The following is a 16,982-nucleotide window of genomic DNA, read 5'->3' on the forward strand; positions in this document are numbered from 1 at the left end:
CCCCCTCCCAGTTAGAGTCCGGGCCTGGGCAGAAGAAATTGAAGCCTGGGCCTGGACACGCGATGGTGAAGAGAGAGAGTGATCCCCCCTCCCAGTTAGAGTCCGGGCCTGGGCACAAGAAATTGAAGCCTCGGCCTGGACACGCGATGGTGAGAAGAGAGAGTGATCCCCCCACCCAGTTAGAGTCCGGGCCTGGGCAGAAGAAATTGAAGCCTGGGCCTGGACACGCGATGGTGAAGGAGAGAGAGAGTGATCCCCCCTCCCAGTTAGAGTCCGGGCCTGGGCAGAAGAAATTGAAGCCTGGGCCTGGACATGCGATGGTGAAGGAGAGACAGAGTGTTCCCCCCTCCCAGTTAGAGTCCGGGCCTGGGCAGAAAAAAATTGAAGCCTGGGCCTGGACACGCGATGGTGAAGAGAGAGAGTGATCCCCCCTCCCAGTTAGAGTCTGGGCCTGGGCAGAAGAAATTGAAGCCTGGGCCTGGACATGCGATGGTGAGAAGAGAGAGTGATCCCCCCACCCAGTTAGAGTCCGGGCCTGGGCAGAAAAAAATTGAAGCCTGGGCCTGGACATGCGATGGTGAGAAGAGAGAGTGATCCCCCCACCCAGTTAGAGTCTGGGCCTGGGCAGAAGAAATTGAAGCCTGGGCCTGGACACGCGATGGTGAGAAGAGAGAGTGATCCCCCCACCCAGTTAGAGTCCGGGCCTGGGCAGAAGAAATTGAAGCCTGGGCCTGGACACGCGATGGTGAAGGAGAGAGAGAGTGATCCCCCCTCCCAGTTAGAGTCCGGGCCTGGGAAGAAGAAATTGGAGCCTGGGCCTGGACATGCGATGGTGAGAAGAGAGAGTGATCCCCCCACCCAGTTAGAGTCCGGGCCTGGGCAGAAGAAATTGAAGCCTGGGCCTGGACACGCGATGGTGAAGAGAGAGAGTGATCCCCCCTCCCAGTTAGAGTCCGGGCCTGGGCAGAAGAAATTGAAGCCTGGGCCTGGACACGCGATGGTGAAGAGAGAGAGTGATCCCCCCACCCAGTTAGAGTCCGGGCCTGGGCAGAAGAAATTGAAGCCTGGGCCTGGACACGCGATGGTGAGAAGAGAGAGTGATCCCCCCACCCAGTTAGAGTCCGGGCCTGGGCAGAAGAAATTGGAGCCTGGGCCTGGACACGCGATGGTGAGAAGAGAGAGTGATCCCCCCACCCAGTTAGAGTCCGGGCCTGGGCAGAAGAAATTGAAGCCTGGGCCTGGACACGCGATGGTGAGAAGAGAGAGTGATCCCCCCACCCAGTTAGAGTCCGGGCCTGGGCAGAAGAAATTGAAGCCTGGGCCTGGACACGCGATGGTGAGAAGAGAGAGTGATCCCCCCTCCCAGTTAGAGTCCGGGCCTGGGCAGAAGAAATTGAAGCCTGGGCCTTGACACGCGATGGTGAAGAGAGAGAGTGATCCCCCCACCCAGTTAGAGTCCGGGCCTGGGCAGAAGAAATTGAAGCCTGGGCCTGGACACGCGATGGTGAGAAGAGAGAGTGATCCCCCCACCCAGTTAGAGTCCGGGCCTGGGCAGAGGAAATTGAAGCCTGGGCCGGGACATGCGATGGTGAAGGAGAGACAAAGTGTTCCCCCCTCCCAGTTAGAGTCCGGGCCTGGGCAGAAAAAAATTGAAGCCTGGGCCTGGACATGCGATGGTGAAGGAGAGACAGAGTGTTCCCCCCTCCCAGTTAGAGTCCGGGCCTGGGCAGAAGAAATTGGAGCCTGGGCCTGGACACGCGATGGTGAAGAGAGAGAGTGATCCCCCCTCCCAGTTAGAGTCCGGGCCTGGGCAGAAGAAATTGAAGCCTGGGCCTGGACACGCGATGGTGAGAAGAGAGAGTGATCCCCCCTCCCAGTTAGAGTCCGGGCCTGGGCAGAAGAAATTGAAGCCTGGGCCTGGACACGCGATGTTGAAGGAGAGAGAGAGTGATCCCCCCTCCCAGTTAGAGTCCGGGCCTGGGCAGAAGAAATTGAAGCCTGGGCCTGGACATGCGATGGTGAAGGAGAGACAGAGTGTTCCCCCCACCCAGTTAGAGTCCGGGCCTGGGCAGAAGAAATTGAAGCCTGGGCCTGGACACACGATGGTGAAGAGAGAGAGTGATCCCCCCTCCCAGTTAGAGTCCGGGCCTGGGCAGAAGAAATTGAAGCCTGGGCCTGGACACGCGATGGTGAAGAGAGAGAGTGATCCCCCCTCCCAGTTAGAGTCCGGGCCTGGGCAGAAGAAACTGAAGCCTGGGCCTGGACACGCGATGGTGAAGGAGAGACAGAGTGATCCCACTAACTAGAGTCCGGGAGTGGGCAAAAGAAATTGAAGCCTGGGCCTGGACACGCGATGGTGAAGGAGAGTCAGAGTGATCCCCAACCCCAGTTAGAGTCCGGGCCTGGGCAGAAGAAATTGAAGCCTGGGCCTGGACACGCGATGGTGAAGGAGAGTCATAGTGATCCCCAACCCCAGTTAGAGTCCGGGCCTGGGCAGAAGAAATTGAAGCCTGGGCCTGGACACGCGATGGTGAAGAGAGAGAGAGAGTGATCCCCCCTCCCAGTTAGAGTCCGGGCCTGGGCAGAAGAAATTGAAGCCTGGGCAGAAGAAATTGAAGCCTGGACCTGGACACATGATGGTGAAGGAGAGAGAGAGTGATCCCCCCTCCCAGTTAGAGTCCGGGCCTGGGCAGAAGAAATTGAAGACTGGGCAGAAGAAATTGAAGCCTGGACCTGGACACATGATGGTGAAGAGAGACAGAGTGATCCCCCACCCAGTTAGAGTCCGGGCCTGGGCAGAAGAAATTGAAGCCTGGGCCTGGACATGCGATGGTGAAGGAGAGACAGAGTGTTCCCCCCTCCCAGTTAGAGTCTGGGCCTGGGCAGAAAAAAATTGAAGCCTGGGCCTGGACATGCGATGGTGAAGGAGAGACAGAGTGTTCCCCCCTCCCAGTTAGAGTCCGGGCCTGGGCAGAAGAAATTGGAGCCTGGGCCTGGACACGCGATGGTGAAGAGAGAGTGATCCCCCCACCCAGTTAGAGTCCGGGCCTGGGCAGAAGAAATTGAAGCCTGGGCCTGGACATGCGATGGTGAGAAGAGAGAGTGATTCCCCCACCCAGTTAGAATCCGGGCCTCGGCAAAAGAAATTGAAGCCTGGGCCTGGACACGCGATGGTGAAGGAGAGAGAGAGTGATCCCCCCTCCCAGTTAGAGTCCGGGCCTGGGCCGAAGAAACTGAAGCCTGGGCCTGGACACGCGATGGTGAAGGAGAGTCAGAGTGATCCCCCCACCCAGTTAGAGTCCGGGCCTGGGCAGAAGAAATTGAAGCCTGGGTCTGGACACGCGATGGTGAGAAGAGAGAGTGATCCCCCCACCCAGTTAGAGTCCGGGCCTGGGCAGAAGAAATTGAAGCCTGGGCCTGGACACACGATGGTAAAGAGAGACAGAGTGATCCCCCTCCCAGTTAGAGTCCGGGCCTGGGCAGAAGAAATTGGAGCCTGGGCCTGGACACGCGATGGTGAAGAGAGAGAGTGATCCCCCCTCCCAGTTAGAGTCCGGGCCTGGGCAGAAGAAATTGAAGCCTGGGCCTGGACACGCGATGGTGAGAAGAGAGAGTGATCCCCCCACCCAGTTAGAGTCCGGGCCTGGGCAGAAGAAATTGAAGCCTGGGCCTGGACACGCGATGGTGAGAAGAGAGAGTGATCCCCCCACCCAGTTAGAGTCCGGGCCTGGGCAGAAGAAATTGAAGCCTGGGCCTGGACACGCGATGTTGAAGGAGAGAGAGAGTGATCCCCCCTCCCAGTTAGAGTCCGGGCCTGGGCAGAAGAAATTGAAGCCTGGGCCTGGACACGCGATGTTGAAGGAGAGAGAGAGTGATCCCCCCTCCCAGTTAGAGTCCGGGCCTGGGCAGAAGAAATTGAAGCCTGGGCCTGGACACACGATGGTGAAGGAGAGACAGAGTGTTCCCCCCTCCCAGTTAGAGTCCGGGCCTGGGCAGAAGAAATTGGAGCCTGGGCCTGGACATGCGATGGTGAAGGAGAGACAGAGTGTTCCCCCCTCCCAGTTAGAGTCCGGGCCTGGGCAGAAAAAAATTGAAGCCTGGGCCTGGACACGCGATGTTGAAGGAGAGAGAGAGTGATCCCCCCACCCAGTTAGAGTCCGGGCCTGGGCAGAAGAAATTGAAGCCTGGGCCTGGACATGCGATGGTGAGAAGAGAGAGTGATCCCCCCACCCAGTTAGAGTCCGGGCCTGGGCAGAAAAAAATTGAAGCCTGGGCCTGGACATGCGATGGTGAAGAGAGAGAGTGATCCCCCCTCCCAGTTAGAGTCTGGGCTTGGGCAGAAGAAATTGAAGCCTGGGCCTGGACACGCGATGGTGAGAAGAGAGAGTGATCCCCCCTCCCAGTTAGAGTCCGTGCTTGGGCAGAAGAAATTGAAGCCTGGGCCTGGACATGCGATGGTGAGAAGAGAGAGTGATCCCCCCACCCAGTTAGAGTCCGGGCCTGGGTAGAAAAAAATTGAAGCCTGGGCCTGGACACGCGATGGTGAAGAGAGAGAGTGATCCCCCCACCCAGTTAGAGTCCGGGCCTGGGCAGAAGAAATTGAAGCCTGGGCCTGGACACGCGATGGTGAAGAGAGAGAGTGATCCCCCCTCCCAGTTAGAGTCCGGGCCTGGGCAGAAGAAATTGGAGCCTGGGCCTGGACACACGATGGTGAAGAGAGAGAGTGATCCCCCCTCCCAGTTAGAGTCCGGGCCTGGGCAGAAGAAATTGAAGCCTGGGCCTGGACACGCGATGGTGAAGAGAGAGAGTGATCCCCCCTCCCAGTTAGAGTCCGGGCCTGGGCAGAAGAAATTGAAGCCTGGGCCTGGACACGCGATGGTGAAGAGAGAGAGTGATCCCCCCTCCCAGTTAGAGTCCGGGCCTGGGCACAAGAAATTGAAGCCTCGGCCTGGACACGCGATGGTGAGAAGAGAGAGTGATCCCCCCACCCAGTTAGAGTCCGGGCCTGGGCAGAAGAAATTGAAGCCTGGGCCTGGACACGCGATGGTGAAGGAGAGAGAGAGTGATCCCCCCTCCCAGTTAGAGTCCGGGCCTGGGCAGAAGAAATTGAAGCCTGGGCCTGGACATGCGATGGTGAAGGAGAGACAGAGTGTTCCCCCCTCCCAGTTAGAGTCCGGGCCTGGGCAGAAAAAAATTGAAGCCTGGGCCTGGACACGCGATGGTGAAGAGAGAGAGTGATCCCCCCTCCCAGTTAGAGTCTGGGCCTGGGCAGAAGAAATTGAAGCCTGGGCCTGGACATGCGATGGTGAGAAGAGAGAGTGATCCCCCCACCCAGTTAGAGTCCGGGCCTGGGCAGAAAAAAATTGAAGCCTGGGCCTGGACACGCGATGGTGAAGAGAGAGAGTGATCCCCCCTCCCAGTTAGAGTCTGGGCCTGGGCAGAAGAAATTGAAGCCTGGGCCTGGACACGCGATGGTGAGAAGAGAGAGTGATCCCCCCACCCAGTTAGAGTCCGGGCCTGGGCAGAAGAAATTGAAGCCTGGGCCTGGACACGCGATGGTGAAGGAGAGAGAGAGTGATCCCCCCTCCCAGTTAGAGTCCGGGCCTGGGAAGAAGAAATTGGAGCCTGGGCCTGGACATGCGATGGTGAGAAGAGAGAGTGATCCCCCCACCCAGTTAGAGTCCGGGCCTGGGCAGAAGAAATTGAAGCCTGGGCCTGGACACGCGATGGTGAAGAGAGAGAGTGATCCCCCCTCCCAGTTAGAGTCCGGGCCTGGGCAGAAGAAATTGAAGCCTGGGCCTGGACACGCGATGGTGAAGAGAGAGAGTGATCCCCCCACCCAGTTAGAGTCCGGGCCTGGGCAGAAGAAATTGAAGCCTGGGCCTGGACACGCGATGGTGAAGAGAGAGAGTGATCCCCCCACCCAGTTAGAGTCCGGGCCTGGGCAGAAGAAATTGGAGCCTGGGCCTGGACACGCGATGGTGAGAAGAGAGAGTGATCCCCCCACCCAGTTAGAGTCCGGGCCTGGGCAGAAGAAATTGAAGCCTGGGCCTGGACACGCGATGGTGAGAAGAGAGAGTGATCCCCCCACCCAGTTAGAGTCCGGGCCTGGGCAGAAGAAATTGAAGCCTGGGCCTGGACACGCGATGGTGAGAAGAGAGAGTGATCCCCCCTCCCAGTTAGAGTCCGGGCCTGGGCAGAAGAAATTGAAGCCTGGGCCTTGACACGCGATGGTGAAGAGAGAGAGTGATCCCCCCACCCAGTTAGAGTCCGGGCCTGGGCAGAAGAAATTGAAGCCTGGGCCTGGACACGCGATGGTGAGAAGAGAGAGTGATCCCCCCACCCAGTTAGAGTCCGGGCCTGGGCAGAGGAAATTGGAGCCTGGGCCTGGACACGCGATGGTGAAGGAGAGAGAGAGTGATCCCCCCTCCCAGTTAGAGTCCGGGCCTGGGCAGAAGAAATTGAAGCCTGGGCAGAAGAAATTGAAGCCTGGGCCTGGACACACGATGGTGAAGAGAGACAGAGTGATCCCCCACCCAGTTAGAGTCCGGGCCTGGGAAGAAGAAATTGAAGCCTGGGCCTGGACACGCGATGGTGAAGAGAGACAGAGTGATCCCCCCACCCAGTTAGAGTCCGGGCCTGGGCAGAAGAAATTGAAGCCTGGGCCTGGACACGCGATGGTGAGAAGAGACAGTGATCCCCCCACCCAGTTACAGTCCGGGCCTGGGCAGAAGAAATTGAAGCCTGGGCCTGGACACGCGATGGTGAAGAGAGAGAGTGATCCCCCCTCCCAGTTAGAGTCCGGGCCTGGTCAGAAAAAAATTGAAGCCTGGGCCTGGACACGCGATGGTGAAGGAGAGAGAGAGTGATCCCCCCTCCCAGTTAGAGTCCGGGCCTGGGCAGAAGAAATTGGAGCCTGGGCCTGGACACGCGATGTTGAAGAGAGAGAGTGATCCCCCCTCCCAGTTAGAGTCCGGGCCTGGGCAGAAGAAATTGAAGCCTGGGCCTGGACACGCGATGGTGAAGAGAGAGAGTGATCCCCCCTCCCAGTTAGAGTCCGGGCCTGGGCAGAAGAAATTGAAGCCTGGGCCTGGACACGCGATGTTGAAGGAGAGAGAGAGTGATCCCCCCTCCCAGTTAGAGTCCGGGCCTGGGCAGAAGAAATTGAAGCCTGGGCCTGGACACACGATGGTGAAGGAGAGACAGAGTGTTCCCCCCTCCCAGTTAGAGTCCGGGCCTGGGCAGAAGAAATTGGAGCCTGGGCCTGGACATGCGATGGTGAAGGAGAGACAGAGTGTTCCCCCCTCCCAGTTAGAGTCCGGGCCTGGGCAGAAAAAAATTGAAGCCTGGGCCTGGACACGCGATGTTGAAGGAGAGAGAGAGTGATCCCCCCACCCAGTTAGAGTCCGGGCCTGGGCAGAAGAAATTGAAGCCTGGGCCTGGACATGCGATGGTGAGAAGAGAGAGTGATCCCCCCACCCAGTTAGAGTCCGGGCCTGGGCAGAAAAAAATTGAAGCCTGGGCCTGGACATGCGATGGTGAAGAGAGAGAGTGATCCCCCCTCCCAGTTAGAGTCTGGGCTTGGGCAGAAGAAATTGAAGCCTGGGCCTGGACACGCGATGGTGAGAAGAGAGAGTGATCCCCCCTCCCAGTTAGAGTCCGTGCTTGGGCAGAAGAAATTGAAGCCTGGGCCTGGACATGCGATGGTGAGAAGAGAGAGTGATCCCCCCACCCAGTTAGAGTCCGGGCCTGGGTAGAAAAAAATTGAAGCCTGGGCCTGGACACGCGATGGTGAAGAGAGAGAGTGATCCCCCCACCCAGTTAGAGTCCGGGCCTGGGCAGAAGAAATTGAAGCCTGGGCCTGGACACGCGATGGTGAAGGAGAGAGAGAGTGATCCCCCCTCCCAGTTAGAGTCCGGGCCTGGGAAGAAGAAATTGGAGCCTGGGCCTGGACATGCGATGGTGAGAAGAGAGAGTGATCCCCCCACCCAGTTAGAGTCCGGGCCTGGGCAGAAGAAATTGAAGCCTGGGCCTGGACACGCGATGGTGAAGAGAGAGAGTGATCCCCCCTCCCAGTTAGAGTCCGGGCCTGGGCAGAAGAAATTGAAGCCTGGGCCTGGACACGCGATGGTGAAGAGAGAGAGTGATCCCCCCACCCAGTTAGAGTCCGGGCCTGGGCAGAAGAAATTGAAGCCTGGGCCTGGACACGCGATGGTGAGAAGAGAGAGTGATCCCCCCACCCAGTTAGAGTCCGGGCCTGGGCAGAAGAAATTGGAGCCTGGGCCTGGACACGCGATGGTGAGAAGAGAGAGTGATCCCCCCACCCAGTTAGAGTCCGGGCCTGGGCAGAAGAAATTGAAGCCTGGGCCTGGACACGCGATGGTGAGAAGAGAGAGTGATCCCCCCACCCAGTTAGAGTCCGGGCCTGGGCAGAAGAAATTGAAGCCTGGGCCTGGACACGCGATGGTGAGAAGAGAGAGTGATCCCCCCTCCCAGTTAGAGTCCGGGCCTGGGCAGAAGAAATTGAAGCCTGGGCCTTGACACGCGATGGTGAAGAGAGAGAGTGATCCCCCCACCCAGTTAGAGTCCGGGCCTGGGCAGAAGAAATTGAAGCCTGGGCCTGGACACGCGATGGTGAGAAGAGAGAGTGATCCCCCCACCCAGTTAGAGTCCGGGCCTGGGCAGAGGAAATTGAAGCCTGGGCCGGGACATGCGATGGTGAAGGAGAGACAAAGTGTTCCCCCCTCCCAGTTAGAGTCCGGGCCTGGGCAGAAAAAAATTGAAGCCTGGGCCTGGACATGCGATGGTGAAGGAGAGACAGAGTGTTCCCCCCTCCCAGTTAGAGTCCGGGCCTGGGCAGAAGAAATTGGAGCCTGGGCCTGGACACGCGATGGTGAAGAGAGAGAGTGATCCCCCCTCCCAGTTAGAGTCCGGGCCTGGGCAGAAGAAATTGAAGCCTGGGCCTGGACACGCGATGGTGAGAAGAGAGAGTGATCCCCCCTCCCAGTTAGAGTCCGGGCCTGGGCAGAAGAAATTGAAGCCTGGGCCTGGACACGCGATGTTGAAGGAGAGAGAGAGTGATCCCCCCTCCCAGTTAGAGTCCGGGCCTGGGCAGAAGAAATTGAAGCCTGGGCCTGGACATGCGATGGTGAAGGAGAGACAGAGTGTTCCCCCCACCCAGTTAGAGTCCGGGCCTGGGCAGAAGAAATTGAAGCCTGGGCCTGGACACACGATGGTGAAGAGAGAGAGTGATCCCCCCTCCCAGTTAGAGTCCGGGCCTGGGCAGAAGAAATTGAAGCCTGGGCCTGGACACGCGATGGTGAAGAGAGAGAGTGATCCCCCCTCCCAGTTAGAGTCCGGGCCTGGGCAGAAGAAACTGAAGCCTGGGCCTGGACACGCGATGGTGAAGGAGAGACAGAGTGATCCCACTAACTAGAGTCCGGGAGTGGGCAAAAGAAATTGAAGCCTGGGCCTGGACACGCGATGGTGAAGGAGAGTCAGAGTGATCCCCAACCCCAGTTAGAGTCCGGGCCTGGGCAGAAGAAATTGAAGCCTGGGCCTGGACACGCGATGGTGAAGGAGAGTCATAGTGATCCCCAACCCCAGTTAGAGTCCGGGCCTGGGCAGAAGAAATTGAAGCCTGGGCCTGGACACGCGATGGTGAAGAGAGAGAGAGAGTGATCCCCCCTCCCAGTTAGAGTCCGGGCCTGGGCAGAAGAAATTGAAGCCTGGGCAGAAGAAATTGAAGCCTGGACCTGGACACATGATGGTGAAGGAGAGAGAGAGTGATCCCCCCTCCCAGTTAGAGTCCGGGCCTGGGCAGAAGAAATTGAAGACTGGGCAGAAGAAATTGAAGCCTGGACCTGGACACATGATGGTGAAGAGAGACAGAGTGATCCCCCACCCAGTTAGAGTCCGGGCCTGGGCAGAAGAAATTGAAGCCTGGGCCTGGACATGCGATGGTGAAGGAGAGACAGAGTGTTCCCCCCTCCCAGTTAGAGTCTGGGCCTGGGCAGAAAAAAATTGAAGCCTGGGCCTGGACATGCGATGGTGAAGGAGAGACAGAGTGTTCCCCCCTCCCAGTTAGAGTCCGGGCCTGGGCAGAAGAAATTGGAGCCTGGGCCTGGACACGCGATGGTGAAGAGAGAGTGATCCCCCCACCCAGTTAGAGTCCGGGCCTGGGCAGAAGAAATTGAAGCCTGGGCCTGGACATGCGATGGTGAGAAGAGAGAGTGATTCCCCCACCCAGTTAGAATCCGGGCCTCGGCAAAAGAAATTGAAGCCTGGGCCTGGACACGCGATGGTGAAGGAGAGAGAGAGTGATCCCCCCTCCCAGTTAGAGTCCGGGCCTGGGCCGAAGAAACTGAAGCCTGGGCCTGGACACGCGATGGTGAAGGAGAGTCAGAGTGATCCCCCCACCCAGTTAGAGTCCGGGCCTGGGCAGAAGAAATTGAAGCCTGGGTCTGGACACGCGATGGTGAGAAGAGAGAGTGATCCCCCCACCCAGTTAGAGTCCGGGCCTGGGCAGAAGAAATTGAAGCCTGGGCCTGGACACACGATGGTAAAGAGAGACAGAGTGATCCCCCTCCCAGTTAGAGTCCGGGCCTGGGCAGAAGAAATTGGAGCCTGGGCCTGGACACGCGATGGTGAAGAGAGAGAGTGATCCCCCCTCCCAGTTAGAGTCCGGGCCTGGGCAGAAGAAATTGAAGCCTGGGCCTGGACACGCGATGGTGAGAAGAGAGAGTGATCCCCCCACCCAGTTAGAGTCCGGGCCTGGGCAGAAGAAATTGAAGCCTGGGCCTGGACACGCGATGGTGAGAAGAGAGAGTGATCCCCCCACCCAGTTAGAGTCCGGGCCTGGGCAGAAGAAATTGAAGCCTGGGCCTGGACACGCGATGTTGAAGGAGAGAGAGAGTGATCCCCCCTCCCAGTTAGAGTCCGGGCCTGGGCAGAAGAAATTGAAGCCTGGGCCTGGACACGCGATGTTGAAGGAGAGAGAGAGTGATCCCCCCTCCCAGTTAGAGTCCGGGCCTGGGCAGAAGAAATTGAAGCCTGGGCCTGGACACACGATGGTGAAGGAGAGACAGAGTGTTCCCCCCTCCCAGTTAGAGTCCGGGCCTGGGCAGAAGAAATTGGAGCCTGGGCCTGGACATGCGATGGTGAAGGAGAGACAGAGTGTTCCCCCCTCCCAGTTAGAGTCCGGGCCTGGGCAGAAAAAAATTGAAGCCTGGGCCTGGACACGCGATGTTGAAGGAGAGAGAGAGTGATCCCCCCACCCAGTTAGAGTCCGGGCCTGGGCAGAAGAAATTGAAGCCTGGGCCTGGACATGCGATGGTGAGAAGAGAGAGTGATCCCCCCACCCAGTTAGAGTCCGGGCCTGGGCAGAAAAAAATTGAAGCCTGGGCCTGGACATGCGATGGTGAAGAGAGAGAGTGATCCCCCCTCCCAGTTAGAGTCTGGGCTTGGGCAGAAGAAATTGAAGCCTGGGCCTGGACACGCGATGGTGAGAAGAGAGAGTGATCCCCCCTCCCAGTTAGAGTCCGTGCTTGGGCAGAAGAAATTGAAGCCTGGGCCTGGACATGCGATGGTGAGAAGAGAGAGTGATCCCCCCACCCAGTTAGAGTCCGGGCCTGGGTAGAAAAAAATTGAAGCCTGGGCCTGGACACGCGATGGTGAAGAGAGAGAGTGATCCCCCCACCCAGTTAGAGTCCGGGCCTGGGCAGAAGAAATTGAAGCCTGGGCCTGGACACGCGATGGTGAAGAGAGAGAGTGATCCCCCCTCCCAGTTAGAGTCCGGGCCTGGGCAGAAGAAATTGGAGCCTGGGCCTGGACACACGATGGTGAAGAGAGAGAGTGATCCCCCCTCCCAGTTAGAGTCCGGGCCTGGGCAGAAGAAATTGAAGCCTGGGCCTGGACACGCGATGGTGAAGAGAGAGAGTGATCCCCCCTCCCAGTTAGAGTCCGGGCCTGGGCAGAAGAAATTGAAGCCTGGGCCTGGACACGCGATGGTGAAGAGAGAGAGTGATCCCCCCTCCCAGTTAGAGTCCGGGCCTGGGCACAAGAAATTGAAGCCTCGGCCTGGACACGCGATGGTGAGAAGAGAGAGTGATCCCCCCACCCAGTTAGAGTCCGGGCCTGGGCAGAAGAAATTGAAGCCTGGGCCTGGACACGCGATGGTGAAGGAGAGAGAGAGTGATCCCCCCTCCCAGTTAGAGTCCGGGCCTGGGCAGAAGAAATTGAAGCCTGGGCCTGGACATGCGATGGTGAAGGAGAGACAGAGTGTTCCCCCCTCCCAGTTAGAGTCCGGGCCTGGGCAGAAAAAAATTGAAGCCTGGGCCTGGACACGCGATGGTGAAGAGAGAGAGTGATCCCCCCTCCCAGTTAGAGTCTGGGCCTGGGCAGAAGAAATTGAAGCCTGGGCCTGGACATGCGATGGTGAGAAGAGAGAGTGATCCCCCCACCCAGTTAGAGTCCGGGCCTGGGCAGAAAAAAATTGAAGCCTGGGCCTGGACACGCGATGGTGAAGAGAGAGAGTGATCCCCCCTCCCAGTTAGAGTCTGGGCCTGGGCAGAAGAAATTGAAGCCTGGGCCTGGACACGCGATGGTGAGAAGAGAGAGTGATCCCCCCACCCAGTTAGAGTCCGGGCCTGGGCAGAAGAAATTGAAGCCTGGGCCTGGACACGCGATGGTGAAGGAGAGAGAGAGTGATCCCCCCTCCCAGTTAGAGTCCGGGCCTGGGAAGAAGAAATTGGAGCCTGGGCCTGGACATGCGATGGTGAGAAGAGAGAGTGATCCCCCCACCCAGTTAGAGTCCGGGCCTGGGCAGAAGAAATTGAAGCCTGGGCCTGGACACGCGATGGTGAAGAGAGAGAGTGATCCCCCCTCCCAGTTAGAGTCCGGGCCTGGGCAGAAGAAATTGAAGCCTGGGCCTGGACACGCGATGGTGAAGAGAGAGAGTGATCCCCCCACCCAGTTAGAGTCCGGGCCTGGGCAGAAGAAATTGAAGCCTGGGCCTGGACACGCGATGGTGAAGAGAGAGAGTGATCCCCCCACCCAGTTAGAGTCCGGGCCTGGGCAGAAGAAATTGGAGCCTGGGCCTGGACACGCGATGGTGAGAAGAGAGAGTGATCCCCCCACCCAGTTAGAGTCCGGGCCTGGGCAGAAGAAATTGAAGCCTGGGCCTGGACACGCGATGGTGAGAAGAGAGAGTGATCCCCCCACCCAGTTAGAGTCCGGGCCTGGGCAGAAGAAATTGAAGCCTGGGCCTGGACACGCGATGGTGAGAAGAGAGAGTGATCCCCCCTCCCAGTTAGAGTCCGGGCCTGGGCAGAAGAAATTGAAGCCTGGGCCTTGACACGCGATGGTGAAGAGAGAGAGTGATCCCCCCACCCAGTTAGAGTCCGGGCCTGGGCAGAAGAAATTGAAGCCTGGGCCTGGACACGCGATGGTGAGAAGAGAGAGTGATCCCCCCACCCAGTTAGAGTCCGGGCCTGGGCAGAGGAAATTGGAGCCTGGGCCTGGACACGCGATGGTGAAGGAGAGAGAGAGTGATCCCCCCTCCCAGTTAGAGTCCGGGCCTGGGCAGAAGAAATTGAAGCCTGGGCAGAAGAAATTGAAGCCTGGGCCTGGACACACGATGGTGAAGAGAGACAGAGTGATCCCCCACCCAGTTAGAGTCCGGGCCTGGGAAGAAGAAATTGAAGCCTGGGCCTGGACACGCGATGGTGAAGAGAGACAGAGTGATCCCCCCACCCAGTTAGAGTCCGGGCCTGGGCAGAAGAAATTGAAGCCTGGGCCTGGACACGCGATGGTGAGAAGAGACAGTGATCCCCCCACCCAGTTACAGTCCGGGCCTGGGCAGAAGAAATTGAAGCCTGGGCCTGGACACGCGATGGTGAAGAGAGAGAGTGATCCCCCCTCCCAGTTAGAGTCCGGGCCTGGTCAGAAAAAAATTGAAGCCTGGGCCTGGACACGCGATGGTGAAGGAGAGAGAGAGTGATCCCCCCTCCCAGTTAGAGTCCGGGCCTGGGCAGAAGAAATTGGAGCCTGGGCCTGGACACGCGATGTTGAAGAGAGAGAGTGATCCCCCCTCCCAGTTAGAGTCCGGGCCTGGGCAGAAGAAATTGAAGCCTGGGCCTGGACACGCGATGGTGAAGAGAGAGAGTGATCCCCCCTCCCAGTTAGAGTCCGGGCCTGGGCAGAAGAAATTGAAGCCTGGGCCTGGACACGCGATGTTGAAGGAGAGAGAGAGTGATCCCCCCTCCCAGTTAGAGTCCGGGCCTGGGCAGAAGAAATTGAAGCCTGGGCCTGGACACACGATGGTGAAGGAGAGACAGAGTGTTCCCCCCTCCCAGTTAGAGTCCGGGCCTGGGCAGAAGAAATTGGAGCCTGGGCCTGGACATGCGATGGTGAAGGAGAGACAGAGTGTTCCCCCCTCCCAGTTAGAGTCCGGGCCTGGGCAGAAAAAAATTGAAGCCTGGGCCTGGACACGCGATGTTGAAGGAGAGAGAGAGTGATCCCCCCACCCAGTTAGAGTCCGGGCCTGGGCAGAAGAAATTGAAGCCTGGGCCTGGACATGCGATGGTGAGAAGAGAGAGTGATCCCCCCACCCAGTTAGAGTCCGGGCCTGGGCAGAAAAAAATTGAAGCCTGGGCCTGGACATGCGATGGTGAAGAGAGAGAGTGATCCCCCCTCCCAGTTAGAGTCTGGGCTTGGGCAGAAGAAATTGAAGCCTGGGCCTGGACACGCGATGGTGAGAAGAGAGAGTGATCCCCCCTCCCAGTTAGAGTCCGTGCTTGGGCAGAAGAAATTGAAGCCTGGGCCTGGACATGCGATGGTGAGAAGAGAGAGTGATCCCCCCACCCAGTTAGAGTCCGGGCCTGGGTAGAAAAAAATTGAAGCCTGGGCCTGGACACGCGATGGTGAAGAGAGAGAGTGATCCCCCCACCCAGTTAGAGTCCGGGCCTGGGCAGAAGAAATTGAAGCCTGGGCCTGGACACGCGATGGTGAAGAGAGAGAGTGATCCCCCCTCCCAGTTAGAGTCCGGGCCTGGGCAGAAGAAATTGGAGCCTGGGCCTGGACACACGATGGTGAAGAGAGAGAGTGATCCCCCCTCCCAGTTAGAGTCCGGGCCTGGGCAGAAGAAATTGAAGCCTGGGCCTGGACACGCGATGGTGAAGAGAGAGAGTGATCCCCCCTCCCAGTTAGAGTCCGGGCCTGGGCAGAAGAAATTGAAGCCTGGGCCTGGACACGCGATGGTGAAGAGAGAGAGTGATCCCCCCTCCCAGTTAGAGTCCGGGCCTGGGCACAAGAAATTGAAGCCTCGGCCTGGACACGCGATGGTGAGAAGAGAGAGTGATCCCCCCACCCAGTTAGAGTCCGGGCCTGGGCAGAAGAAATTGAAGCCTGGGCCTGGACACGCGATGGTGAAGGAGAGAGAGAGTGATCCCCCCTCCCAGTTAGAGTCCGGGCCTGGGCAGAAGAAATTGAAGCCTGGGCCTGGACATGCGATGGTGAAGGAGAGACAGAGTGTTCCCCCCTCCCAGTTAGAGTCCGGGCCTGGGCAGAAAAAAATTGAAGCCTGGGCCTGGACACGCGATGGTGAAGAGAGAGAGTGATCCCCCCTCCCAGTTAGAGTCTGGGCCTGGGCAGAAGAAATTGAAGCCTGGGCCTGGACATGCGATGGTGAGAAGAGAGAGTGATCCCCCCACCCAGTTAGAGTCCGGGCCTGGGCAGAAAAAAATTGAAGCCTGGGCCTGGACACGCGATGGTGAAGAGAGAGAGTGATCCCCCCTCCCAGTTAGAGTCTGGGCCTGGGCAGAAGAAATTGAAGCCTGGGCCTGGACACGCGATGGTGAGAAGAGAGAGTGATCCCCCCACCCAGTTAGAGTCCGGGCCTGGGCAGAAGAAATTGAAGCCTGGGCCTGGACACGCGATGGTGAAGGAGAGAGAGAGTGATCCCCCCTCCCAGTTAGAGTCCGGGCCTGGGAAGAAGAAATTGGAGCCTGGGCCTGGACATGCGATGGTGAGAAGAGAGAGTGATCCCCCCACCCAGTTAGAGTCCGGGCCTGGGCAGAAGAAATTGAAGCCTGGGCCTGGACACGCGATGGTGAAGAGAGAGAGTGATCCCCCCTCCCAGTTAGAGTCCGGGCCTGGGCAGAAGAAATTGAAGCCTGGGCCTGGACACGCGATGGTGAAGAGAGAGAGTGATCCCCCCACCCAGTTAGAGTCCGGGCCTGGGCAGAAGAAATTGAAGCCTGGGCCTGGACACGCGATGGTGAGAAGAGAGAGTGATCCCCCCACCCAGTTAGAGTCCGGGCCTGGGCAGAAGAAATTGGAGCCTGGGCCTGGACACGCGATGGTGAGAAGAGAGAGTGATCCCCCCACCCAGTTAGAGTCCGGGCCTGGGCAGAAGAAATTGAAGCCTGGGCCTGGACACGCGATGGTGAGAAGAGAGAGTGATCCCCCCTCCCAGTTAGAGTCCGGGCCTGGGCAGAAGAAATTGAAGCCTGGGCCTTGACACGCGATGGTGAAGAGAGAGAGTGATCCCCCCACCCAGTTAGAGTCCGGGCCTGGGCAGAAGAAATTGAAGCCTGGGCCTGGACACGCGATGGTGAGAAGAGAGAGTGATCCCCCCACCCAGTTAGAGTCCGGGCCTGGGCAGAGGAAATTGGAGCCTGGGCCTGGACACGCGATGGTGAAGGAGAGAGAGAGTGATCCCCCCACCCAGTTAGAGTCCGGGCCTGGGCAGAAGAAATTGAAGCCTGGGCAGAAGAAATTGAAGCCTGGGCCTGGACACACGATGGTGAAGAGAGACAGAGTGATCCCCCACCCAGTTAGAGTCCGGGCCTGGGAAGAAGAAATTGAAGCCTGGGCCTGGACACGCGATGGTGAAGAGAGACAGAGTGATCCCCCCACCCAGTTAGAGTCCGGGCCTGGGCAGAAGAAATTGAAGCCTGGGCCTGGACACGCGATGGTGAGAA

This window comes from Pelmatolapia mariae, linkage group LG10_11 (genome assembly GCF_036321145.2).
Source record: "Pelmatolapia mariae isolate MD_Pm_ZW linkage group LG10_11, Pm_UMD_F_2, whole genome shotgun sequence".
In the NCBI taxonomy this organism is placed as follows: domain Eukaryota; kingdom Metazoa; phylum Chordata; class Actinopteri; order Cichliformes; family Cichlidae; genus Pelmatolapia; species Pelmatolapia mariae.